Here is a 13,200-nt window from a genome sequence, read left to right as displayed (position 1 = left end):
CTGCCAAAAACAAAATAAAAGAATCATTTTGTCACCAAAAATAAGTAGAAGGTTCCCATATATTGCTGTAGCCCAGGGTTGCTTTCTGTCATCCACTCACTTTTTTCCAGTTGGACAACTGGACAACTGGTTCTTCTTTGTTCATTCCAGGACAAATCTCCTTCTCCAGCCTTCTTCAAACCACCAAAAAGAAACTCCAAGTTTGGCTGAAAATCCAGATGGAAGATTACAAAATCTACATATCTTAAATGAGACAGATGAGTAATGCAGCTTACTTGTCTAAATCACTTAGCAATCCAAATTACATGCCACATGTTACTCTTTAAGCCAGACAAGACCAGTTCTCTCTCTCTTTTTTTTTTTTAATTAATTCAGTCTAAATGCCTTTAGTAACTTCAGAGCTGAGAAGAAAGAGTACTGCTGTAAACAGCATTTTGATTTCATCTGACCCATGCATTATGAGATCAGCTATTAAGATACATTATCTGGAAATGCGATGGTCCTTAATTTTTTCCTCAGACACACCTGGAAGCATGATATTGAGCTAGAAAAATATGCTCAGGAAATTCAAAGAGGATCTTTGGTGAAAGTAAGGCAGTACATTGTGTCTGTATTACTCTCTGTAGTGCTTTGGAAAGCATATTTCAACAGTACTTTCCAATGAGCAAAGCAGAATAAATGCTTGCCTGCTTTGCATGCCGTTCTCATAAAGAAATCAATTTTTCATTTTTGAATATAACATTGCACCTACTCCAATTTCTAAGGCTTGTTCTTCAGTTTGATGGTACTGATTCTGTAAACTTCAGCAACATCAGGCAACATCTGTAGGGAATTCAATCGATAAATAAGCTCACTCTCTTCTGTTGTTGAGTGATTTTGCCATCAAATGACTTTGTTTAGTGCTATGAAAGTGACCAACCATACTGTGCCACTCAAGAGAAAAATAAATTTGCAGTCTAACACAGCCTGTTTCAGCCAAATGAACTGAGTTTTGTTTGGGAAAGAAATGCATCAGTATTGTGGGCTGTTGCTTTGACTGTTTTATGCTGAAGGTACCAGCTGTCTGTGATGCGAATGGTTTCTGGTCAGAGAGAAAATTCTGCAAGAATATACATATATACACCTTGTTAGGGCACTTATCAGCTCACCACTAGACCTTATTTAGTCAACTACCAGAAACAAACACTTACCGTAGAGAGTTCTGTGCAGCTGATAGAACTGTCAAAGAAATTGGCATTTCTCAGTATTCTTGATATCATTGCCACATCCATTCCCAGACACTGATTCCAGAAATGGAATGCTAAGTCTTTTCTTCAGACACTTGGATGAGGAGATTTTATTATTTGTTGAGACAATCAACAGCAGACGGTGGAACTGAAGTTCTCTGGGACTACAACACCAGTCCTGGAAGGGGTTTGGAGCCTGCAGGTGCTTCTAGGCTCAATACTCTCTAGGAAAATGCACCCCGGCATCACTGGCACCATCCAGTTGTCTGAGGCTGATATTAAGAGTATCAGTTAGTGGTAAGTGGGGAAAATTCTTACTCAGGAGCACCTACAGGCTGCAGTCAATATCTGTGTAGGTGCTGACTGTGTAGCTATTGTGCATATAAGGCACAGCCTCTGCCCTCAGTATGCTGTATAAGCAGAGAAGACAGATGAAGGCTGGTGAAGGGACTTGAGCACAAGTCCTATGAGGAGAGGCTGAGGGAGGTGGGGCTGTTCAGCCTGGAGAAGAGGAGGCTTAGGGGAAACCTCATCAGTCTCTACAACTACCTGAAAGGAGGATGTAGCCAGGTGGGGGTTTGGTCTCTTTTCCCAGGCAACCATCAGCAAAACAAGAGGGCATGGTCTTAAGCTGTGCCAGGGGAGGTTTAGGTGAGATATTAGAAAGAATTTCTTTACAGAGGGGGTAATCAGACATTGGAATGAGCTGCCCAGGGAAGTGGTGGATTCTCTGTCCCTGGAGGTTTTTAAGACAAGACTGGATGTGGCAGTCAGTGCCATGGTCTAGTAACCGCAGCAGTAGTGGATCAAGTGTTGGACTTGATGATCTCGGAAGTCCCTTCCAACCCAGCTGATTCTGTGATTCTATGATTCTATGATATATGGAAGAGGAGCCAGAAATATTATCTCTCTTTTGTAGATGAGGAACCATACAATCATACAGTCTGAATGCTAGCAACTGAACATCAGGCTCAAATTCCCAAAAAAAGAAGTTTACTAATATTTTCCATTTTCAAGTAACATATTTTAAGACATTCAGGAAGAGAAAGGAACAGTGTTGCATTTGAATGAAAATCCCTAGGTGTTGTGGCAATGTATTAAAACATAGCACATCTGAGTTCTTGTCAAGTACAATACACAAGTTGCTAATGCTACAGTCAAATGCATTTTTCCAAAGAATCAGCTGCTTTCTTATTGCATTTATCAAATATATCTCCATGGAATTATATTTTCTGAGACATGAATCAACACAACATATGTTATAGTGCTTCAGTTTTGTTTCCATAATGAAAAGATGCTGCTTTATTAGCAGCTGTTGCAATGTTAGGAATGTATCCTGCCACAGATTCTCAGTGAAAAAACCACCAATTTCAAGTTGCAGAACTTGGATCCAGGGTGATCCAAATGAATGAGAAGGCTAGTTGTGATTATGCCTGCTATTAGCTGGTTATCTGTTCTGTTTTCCTCTCCTTTCATTAATTATTTAGCAGAATTAACACAAAAGCACAGTAAAGGAAACACTCAAACTCAGTATCATTTCTGGATACAGATATTTTTCTTTTAGCCAGCAACAAATTTTGACAACAAAGTCCTAATCAAGTAATTTTTTTTTTCATTTAGGTTTGTGGCTTTCCTATGCTGCAGTTGTCTTCTAAAATATACATTGTAGATAGAATAGTAAAAGGAAAATTTACTGCACTGGAACTTGGTAAACTGCCTCTAATCTAATTTATATTACAGGGCACCAATTATTGGGGAATTCATATGCTACTAAATGTCACTTCCACTCTTTCCTAGCAATGACAAAAACAATTTGTAAGTCATTCTAATCACTTACATGAGCATGCCATGCTGAAAAATCTCCTTATTGTTCCTTAAGAATTCCCTGATAACTGCAAGATTATGGCTTTTCAAGGTCTTTTCATCCTTACCACTGCCTGTCAGCAGAAGGGGGTAGCAGATGTTTTCATTTTGAGTCCTTTCTCCAGGGCCAGAAACAAAAAGTTATTGACAAGTGGTTTGAATAGGTTTCTTTCCTTTTGACCCTGCTAAGGTATAAGGAGTTACACAAAAAGGAGCAGTTATGATCAGGATATTGCATTAGCTTTTTATAAACTCTAAATATTGTAGCTGTGGTTAATATTTCATATTTCCATGTAGCATGGTAGACATAGAGGTGTGCAATGAGTGGAGATGTGACATCTGTTCCAAAGAACTTCAGTCTAAATCATACCCCCAGGGATTTCACAGGAGAAGGGGAAAGTTGAAAGATGTCTGAGTACAACAGTGAGGGCTTTTAGGGCAATAAACTGTGAATTCCACTAGTCTCTGCTTCCTTAGTTTGGTTTTGCTATTCTTGTATCAGAACTATTGTCAAGTTATGCAAACAAAAGCCAGTCCTGGTACGGTACGGGGAATACACTTTGAAAATGCCTGTTTATTCAGCAGAGAAGAACTTTATGCTTTAGTGATGAGTATTGAAATGTCTGGATTGACACTTTTTGCTATATATAAAAATAGATTTGGGAAATAGAAAGCTTTGACATATAAAAGGATGATAAACTAGAAATATAATTTAAAAGAACTCTGCCAGTGCTTGAGTGACTGGCACTTTCTGCTTCATGAATTGTAACCTTTGATGGCAGGGAGGAGAGTTCATTTCAAGTCAGAGAAGTAACAGAGAGAATTTTTGATGAAAACCCGGGTTGGCTTGAAGGTATGTTTAGATCTATCTGGATTACACTGGCAAGGTCTGAAGATGTGTTTATCAGTGGGATCTTAGGATTGTGCCTGGTCATCCTCCAGGAATAACTCCCCTGGGGCTGGTAGAGGGGATGGAGTAAGCCACTACCTGGAGACATGTGCTGACTACATACTAACAGTCAGACCAGCCCAAGAACAGGCAACATCTCCTGCCCACCACTTACCAGGGTATCTACTGCTATATGGATCTGTGGGCACACAATCACAAGTAGAGTGGTCTTGTCTGTCAGATGTATGTAATCCCTTTCATAGGAAGTCACAAGCGGTTCCTGCCTCATCACCTTCCTGTGAGAAGGGAGGGGAGGCAGATTTCTTGTGATATGGGTGAGGCTCTTGTGATATGGGAGAGCATAGTCTGCCCAAGACAAACACAGATTTTGCCTATCAGCAAAGAGGCTTTCCTAGTTTCTTTTTCTTGTGCTGGGTTGCATCATCCTCACAGAGCACACTTTCACTAGACAGAAAGGTCATGGAATCTGGCCTCTGGTGTACAGCCCCCAGCATTTTTCTACCATCAAGATCTGATATTAAGATACTTTGAGAACATCCTGCCATGCTGATAGCAAACAGATGACAGCAGAGTCCACTTACTAAAATGAGTGTGGTTAAGGCTGAATTTGATGTGGCACAGAGCTGAATAGAGCTACCTGTTCCTGCTCCTCTTTGCACTGGAATTCTTCTGCTTGAGGCGTTTCGTCTCTTTCATATATCCACACAGATGACGAAAGCAAAACAAATTTAGAAAAGACAGCACTGAGTTGTATTCAAGAGTATTCTAGCAACAAAGTTACATAGTTGATGGACACAAATACAAAAAAACCTTGCAACAAAACCCTAAACATGTTCTTTGCTACAGCTTTTCTTCCCCCGGAAATTATTATTCTCTATATTGCACCCAGTATTATACTTAATGCACTAAGCATCCCAGGGAATGATGCAATTTTGATATTTTAATTTATTGATGAAGTAATGATGACTGAGAACCTGGAACGCAAGGCAAATTCCTACTTGTAATTTCCATTGCTTGATGTTATATAAACTCACTTATCAATCCCCTAGTCATCTGCACCCCTCACCATGATTTCCCTCTCAACATAATAAAAAATGACTGAGTTTCAGGAAGCAATACCTATTCTGTGTTTAGTTGTAAATCTGATCTCTGTTCTAATATTTGTTTGAAAGTTATCCCTTAATAAACTTTGAAGTCTTTTGAAAGGGGAAAAAAATGTCAGTCTCTTCTTTTTGACCTGTAGAAGAGATGTAAATTTACTCACACTAACTGGAAAGCAACTGTTGCAGACCTAAAACCTAATCCTTTGAGCTATCATGTTTGCTCAGTATAGCAAAGAAAATGATGTCTATGGACACTGAGCAGCAGTTTCACATCATGAGTGTATGTTTTATAAATATAAGGAGCAGCTTTCCTCCTCATAATATAAATACAGCTGTGTCACCTATATGTGATCTGACAGACAGCTGTAGCCAGCAGAGGTGTGGACTGGACTGAGAGTAACAGATGAGCCAGTGGCCCCATGCCCTGATAGTCAGGGGCAGTCTTCTCTTCTAGCTTGGATTTATTCATCAGGGGAGTAGCTGTGGGTTCAGTTAGGAGGCAGTTATTCTGTTAATGCTCTGTATTGCTAGTCGATAACCTCCGACCTGTCCCTGGAGTAACTCCTTCATATGTTTTGAATCAAAACACAACCAGGTTCAGAGTACTGGGACCCTCAGATGTCAGCACCATTCTAGCCTCTTGTTTCAAATGCCACTGCTCAGCTGGGACAAGGAGAGTTGTGACCTGACCTCTCCAGTGGCCTCTATAATTTTCTGCTGAGTCGATGAACTTGACTCAAAGATCAAAGTAAACAAGAAGAGTGTCTGTCTGGGAGTGCTTTTTGCCATGTATACTGAAAGGAGTTACCTAGAGAGTGCCACTTGTCAGGCATATGACTAACAAAACATGATACAAGCGCAGGCATTGGCATCTTGAGCAGAAAATGTGCATCCCAGCTTTTCAGACTTTTTCTGAGCTTGGTAAGTGCATACAATCAATACCAGAAACATGGACAACAATGTAAATTCAAATAAAAAGCATATGTTATCTCCCCTATACCTTCAGCTCTCATCCCTCTTCTGATAAAAGTTCTACATTTCAAATGTCATCAGCCTGCAGGAAGGTACAGTTTCTTCTTTCTGAGCCTATTAACACAGTCAGCACAATAAAGGCAGGGGGGGAAGGAAAATAGGAGAAAAATTATAGCGGTAAACAGAACAAAACAACACAAAATCACTCTTCTTGCAGTTCTGAGAAGCATTTACCAATCTCATCTCCTGCAGAAAAATTCTATTCTGTTTCAGGTGCTCCTGAATGTACTTAACATTTCTCTTGAACACTCAGAACATTCCTTGTGATTGCCTTCGCATCCCAGCAACCCACAGAGGATTTTACACATTTATTACAGAAAATCCTTGAAATCTAGTAGATCTTATCTGTGCACAGGCTCTGAGTGTCCCCAGAGCTCCCTGCCACCCCCCTCCTGCCTTTGGCTGAGTTAATCCGCAGCTCTGCCGGCTAAGGGGACTTACCAAGGGCTTTTTGATGGGAGGATGCTGTTAGGTGCTCGCACACATTGGAATAGCTGCTACCCAGTAATGAAGCAGGAACTGAGAAGTCTCACTCTTTCAGTAGCTATTCAGGTAGTGCTGCCAGCTTCCTCTAGCTTTCTACATACACACACAGGGTAGGAGGGTGTGGGGAAGGGAGGGGTGGACAGGAAGGGGGGTAGAGAGGGAGAGACACAATAAATTCTGACTATAATTATGAGACCTCCTTTCTACAAATTATAGCAGCAAGAGATCCCTTCAGCAGTTTTTTTAGCATGATCTCTTCAAAAAGGGGTTCCTTGAAAAACACTGTATCCTTTCTACTCTCTTCTCCTGTAAGAAAAATAAAAGCCAGCTCTCTCAAACATTTAGTCATTGATGTATAATAGGGAGGTTATTGTTGTTCAGAGTCTTTATTTTTTTCTTTTTATGATGAAAGTTTTATTATGAAATCTAGCCTAGTTTGCAGCCAAAAAAAGACCCGACTCTGCTCTCTATAGGAAACAATCTCCCAGGAAAGCAGTTTAGATCAATAATTTCATACCTTTAATGACTGTATTTATGAAAGAAAGCATTTGGGCTAAGCGATTCACTGACTGGAAAGGTAACAGTTTAGTAAATACATATCACTGCCTGTTTGTACCTGCATACACCATTAAAGGAAAAATTGAATACCATACGTAAATTAATAGGACAATTTATAATAGAATATTATTGCATTTGGCAAAGGAATAAAAAGGATTTAAAAAAGCTAAATCTCCAAGACAGATCCTTTCTTTACAATTCTTCAGAATCTTATTCTTTAGAATCCTTGCTCTCTGAAGCCTTAAAATTATTTATTCTTTCATTACTTTTGATGTCACCTTTGATAAAAATTGGATAAAATATACCCTCTTCCTAGGCAAAAGAGGAAAGTGTTCTGGAACATTTCTCTCCATCAGTCCATCTGTCTTTCTTACACATGGTCACCCATACATCCACCTACACACAACACAATTTCAAAAGTAACAACTAGGGGAAAAATCATCAATTTCCTTCAATTCTGTTCCCCAGATAGGAGTGGCTTTGCCCAGATCTTGGTACAACTCCAATAACCACAGGGTCATAGGTAAACCAGATGAAAAAAAGGGTGAAAAAACTTAACCATTACATATGAATCTGGTTTTGTCCCCATGAGCAATGCAAGGAACATCTGGGAGCCAGCTCAGCAGAGCCCCAATGGGACAATGACTGTTGTTTGGTATCACCATTCAGAGGCATGAGGAGACCTTGTAACAAAGACTGAAATGGGGAGAAAAGAAGAGCAAATAATTAATAGAAGCCTATTTAAAAAGTAGTCACAACTGAGAGTTGCCTTATTAGTTGCCTTATTCATTAGCACTCTGCAACACTCCATGACACCCTTGTGCAGCCTGCTAACATTTGGCAGGGGATGTTTTCACACACAGCTGTCCAGTTGTTAATCTGCAAAATACGTACTTAGTATTTAATTAGTATTGTTAGGGCCTTGACAAGTCTATTAGAAAGTTATAAAATATGAAGTGTTCAGACAGAAGCTCTTTCTGAGTCTTTGAGTTGTCTTAGTAGCAGAAGAAATCTTGAAAAGATGGATATTTCTGTACCTCATTGCTCCTGCCTTCCTCCTGCTCAGAGTAGTTGAGACAGTGGGTGGTAAATACAAACTTGTGTTTAAACTGAAGACCAACCCTGTCTGGCACATTTTGTTCCTAAAGAAGCCCCAGTGCAGATGGGCTCAGAAGGCATCTGTAGTCATTGGAGGGCATGGGCAGTAGCAGCCATGACTTTCAAGACCTTGTTTTCTTGGTATAAAAAGCAGGAACTATTAGTGGCTATAGCCCACACATCACAACACCCCATTGTTAGCATAACTTGTTGTGGAAGTTCACTTTTTCTCTCTATTTGGCCCCTGGAGAAGTTAGCAGGGAGATTGTTGAGCTGTGCTGCTTGGATTGCCAGAAAACTGCTCCCAAGATCAGAGCAGCTCTTTCAGCACTATTGGGGCTTCCCATCAGTACCTTCTTTCCCATCACAAACACCCCTACTGCAGGACCATGAGGGTCTTAAACCTCCTTGCTACACTCCCACAGCTGGCATGTCTGTAGTACCACAGCAGGGTAGAACATGGCTTGAGGAAGAGCTGCAGGTATCTGTCTTAGGTAGAGCTTCCCTGCCTTGCAAGCTGTAGTAGCTGAGGTTGCTGTTTTTAAAAAGCTTGTTTCTAGAAATTACAAATAGGCAGTGGAAATGTGTTTACATCATGAGGTCAACGTGAACAGCTGACATTTGACATCTTTTTGCATTAAAAGCAAACTATCCAGCCCGTTAGCTATTCCTCCATCTGGGCTTGCTAAAAGAAGGCTTCGCAGAAAAGAATGGAGAAAAAGGGTTCAAAGAATGCCTATTACCTTTAGAATGATAGGAGGGCTCTGTTCTTAGGGGGTGATGTTAATTCAGTCAGATCTGTGGGTTGTCACTTGAGAGGACATGCAACTTACACTTTAATAAAAAAGATTCTTTTTTGTAGTGCAGGTAAACAGTTCTGCAGAGCTCTCCCATAAATTACAGCTCTACAACTTGGAAAGAACTAACAAATCATCTGTGACCTGTGAATCTAATTTTACTGTGCAAAGAACTTTTCCTCCAGGGCTCTTTCCCTCGTGCATGTATCTATTTGCCATTCTTCATTGACACAAACCAATTTCTGCGGTTTGCCTGTCAATAACTATACTTAACTTTTAATGAGTAATAGTAAAGCCATTAACCTCCAGTAGCAGCAGTTTCTTAAAGAAACAGTTTCATTTTCTCTGTGATGTACAAGATTTTTCTTGAAATACACCTCTTGACTGAAAAATGCATTTGATATACTAGAGGATGAGGGTAATATACTGGGAGTATACTGTTTCCTGTGTGGATGCTACTCTCCATCAATATCAGCTACAAGTTTTATACACTGGTGTCTTGCTTACTGTCTGAAAATAGTAAGACTTATCTAATATGGTATACTGTATCCTTTGGCAGTCAGTGTGGAGTGGGTACTGGCTGGTGCTAGGTAGTCCTAATGATCTTTTTTCCTCTGTCTCTTCATTTTCTAACTCTCTCCACACATGACTGAGTGACCAGAAATGTTACACTAAGGAATCAGTGCATGTGTTATAATGATACAAAATTATCCCAGTGTCAGTATTATCAGCACAGGAGAATATCAATTTTACAATTATTAGAAAGCTGAATGATCTGAGATATGAAAACTCGTAATTCATACATGTAAACAACCTCTACCCTGTGAGTGACACCACACTAGTTTAGATAAAACTGATTTCTGAAGATATAGCTATCGCCTCTCCCTCCTTTCTCACAAAATTCTAATAATTTTATAGTGCAAAGATACAAACACAGCCTATCTTTCAGACAGTGATTTTTATGTGTGCTAGACTGCAAGAATTAGGTATGTACATCTTAATGTCACAGGCACAAGATTTTACTACACTGATTAAAAGAAACAATTCCTTGATTCATGGAAAACTCATGGACTTTTTATTGTAATAGTTATATTCTGTTCTCATTTACACTCAGGTAAACTAATTTCAATGTAGTTACTACTGATTTGCATCTATACTAACTTTGGTTTGCAACACGAAATTAATCAAGCTAGTGTTGTAACTCCAGTATAGAATGTAAAAAACCCACAAATGCTGTCTGACTCATACAGATTCTGAATCTGTAAATATTGACTTGTGGGTTTTTAAGTTGCACAGAATCAGCAGGAACTTCTGCAATGTCTTTACAGAACCCAAACCTCAAGATCAAGCTATATCAGCCTCAAGGTTTCCAGGCCACTGGAATTTTGAATGCATTATTCTGAATAAGCTGTTTCTCCTTAAATAGAAGAAGTTAATGGCAAGAGATATTTTTTGGAATTATGTATCAACAAAAATACATTGCTTGTGTCAACTGCAATGTAATTCACAGTAGTATTTATTAACTAATTAGGATTGCATAATATTTTGCAATCCAGGATAAGGTAGTGTCATAGTTTGAGAGCCCCAAAATCCAATTCTTGAGTCCAAGCCCCCTCCCACAACTCAGAGCAGTGTGAGATGGGGTTTCCAGACACAAACACAAGACTCAATATGGGGGGAAAGGGAATTATATTACAAACACTGTACAAATAAATATCATAATACATCATATACAATCTTAACTATCTCTCCTATAATAAATCAGTATTTACAATGGATCAATCTCTTCTCTCTTCAATAAAAGTCCAGAAGGGAAAAGGAAAGATCCTTTCCACTCTCGGAGTAACAGTCTCTCTAGGGCAGTAGTCTCCCTTCCTCCATGCAGCAGCTGTAGCTGGATCTCTTTTCATTACACACGAGAGGGGTCTCCAAGCCCTCTCAGCCCTTCAACTCCAAATGAGGGTCTTTCTCTTCCATGGGCTGCATTCACTGGGACAAAGGTCGCTTCATCATGTCATATTTACGAAGTGCAGGAGTCTTCATGACGGTCCCTATCCTCAGGGGATTCAAGCTCCCTTGCAGAGCTCCCGTGCTCTGTCATCAGGCTGCTAGCTTAGCAGCAACAGCAAGGGGTCAAAGCCCTCCTCCACATTCCTTCTGGCGGTCCTGGTCCAGCTTTCCAGGACGCCTGAGCTTCTTAGCTCTTCTCTGTCTCTGGTGCTGCATTTTAGGACTCCTCTCGAGTGGGAGTCCACCACCCCTCCTCTCTAGGAGAGGTCTCCAAGGAGTTTGGGGAGTTTGTTTCAGTTCTTACCCAAACTCTCTCTCTCTCTTCAGACAACTCTGTGTCTCTCTGCTTAGCTGCATGCTTGGTTTGCTGCCTCTTCAGTTCTTATCTCTTGGCTTTCAGCCATAGCCTCCGTTCACTGCTGTTTCTGTCGCTGCTTCTGCTGCTACTTACAGTGGAGAAACATCCCCCAGCTCTTAGCTACAGATACTTAACCCAATCTAACACTGTTCCAAGTCCTTGTAGCCCCCCAGCTGGGGCTGGGGGGAGGCCCAGCCCCCAGTGGGGCTCCAGGCCCCTTCTCCTGATGACCCCAGAACATGGCCACCTCTCCAACAACTACTACAGCATCCCCTTCTTTTCCGGTCTGGTTGTTGATATGTTTATATTTTGCAGGAGCGCTCATTGGTTCAACCCCAAGGGTCACCACCCCCTTGGGGGTTACCATTTTATAACTCCAGGGGGAAAATATTTTTCCCCCACCACAGGTAGGAAGGGAGAAAACTCTTTATAAAGCCTTTGTATTTTTTTTTCTGTGTTTAAAAGAAGTTAATCTTGATGCACTTCAATAAAACCTGAGCTATTGAGTTGAAAATATGCTCTATTGTGGGGTTGTTTGAGGTGTTTACTGTAATGAAGATTTCATATCCATTCAGAAGCTCAGTCTCACTCACTGTCCCATAGTGGAGGGCTTCTATCCCCACACTGCCTGACCTTGCAGATTGAAAGACAGACAGATGAAGTCTGACACTGCACAGGCCCTCAGCATATGTAAAACTGACTGTTTCTTCTACAAAAACCCAAAGTTGAGTTAGGGAACTCAACTGGTAGCTCACGAGTTACTTAAAGAAAATCTTAAACTGGCTTTATGCTTTCTTATTTGCATTTGGGGAATTTTAATGGCCCCCACTGCCTATTGAAATCTGAGGAGACAAAAAACAGTTTGTACAATAATTGTTGTTGAGTAGACATATTCAAACACCTGAGAAGTAAAAAAGAAGGACTTAGGAAAGTAAGTGCTAAACTAATACCGAAGGAAGAACTGTCTTTGGGAGGTGACAGCTAGCAAAACGCCTCCACGAAACATGCAGAAACAGCAGCACAAATAAGTGAGGTGGGTGTAAAAGTGATGGTTGCTGAGTCCAGTATTTTTTCAGCAAGTCTTTATCTCCCCATGCTTTGATCTGCCAGGAAGTCATCATACAGCTTGGCTTTCTTTGCCACTCTGTGCATTTTGAATGTACTGGAAAATTTGATTCACAGTCATTAGAGCGCTTGTACTAGCACTCAGGTTAAATGATCTGGCAGGAGGTCTGATTAGGCTGCCTCTCTATCCCCATCAAGGTGTTGTGGCAGTAAGTCCTAAGTGATATAAAGGAGACTGTTTCCCTCTCCTGGCTCTGAGTGGTTGTAGTGGTGGCTTACAAGCATGTGTATGTGTTGCTGCTATGCTTGATGGAGAACAAACACATAAGTGTGACAGGAAAAGAAAGCTGAAAATATGGCTTGTACCATTTGCTTTGAAAGTGCTGAAATGTGTTGTTGTGCTGATGCCTTCCAGACCTGAGTGCGTCTGGGATGTACCTAATAGTGCATGGTTTCACAGTATGGCATGAGATGAATTATCAGCTTGCCTTTGCCAAAAGGGACATTCTGGTTGTCCCCACAGACCTCCTTATCTCATCTATGATTTTTGTGGCATATCTTGAGCCAGAGCTGGGTTTCACCTAAGTGCACAACAAGAGGTTCAACACATTAAATGGCAGAAAATTTGCTCAGTATATAACATGGGTGATATGTCTCTGAGATAGTGATCAGAAAGGGTTTACTCCAAGTAAAT

The 13,200-nt window shown here is 40.6% G+C and overlaps 1 protein-coding gene across 1 annotated transcript in view; it reads right to left on the bottom strand.

Moving 5' to 3' along the window:
- The window catches only part of ST6GAL2 (ST6 beta-galactoside alpha-2,6-sialyltransferase 2), a 173,437-nt gene extending 166,808 nt beyond the window's left edge, over window positions 1-6,629 (bottom strand). The window contains exon 1 of the mRNA XM_032679843.1: window positions 6,576-6,629. The gene's annotated coding sequence lies outside the window, so the exon portion shown is untranslated. The remainder of the gene's footprint in view (window positions 1-6,575) is intronic.
- Between the last annotated feature and the right edge of the window lie 6,571 nt (window positions 6,630-13,200).

The sequence above is a fragment of the Chiroxiphia lanceolata genome, chromosome 2 (assembly GCF_009829145.1).
Source record: "Chiroxiphia lanceolata isolate bChiLan1 chromosome 2, bChiLan1.pri, whole genome shotgun sequence".
Lineage (NCBI taxonomy): Eukaryota > Metazoa > Chordata > Aves > Passeriformes > Pipridae > Chiroxiphia > Chiroxiphia lanceolata.
Note: the sequence above shows the minus strand (reverse complement) of the source record. Positions and strands in the feature narration are given on the sequence as shown.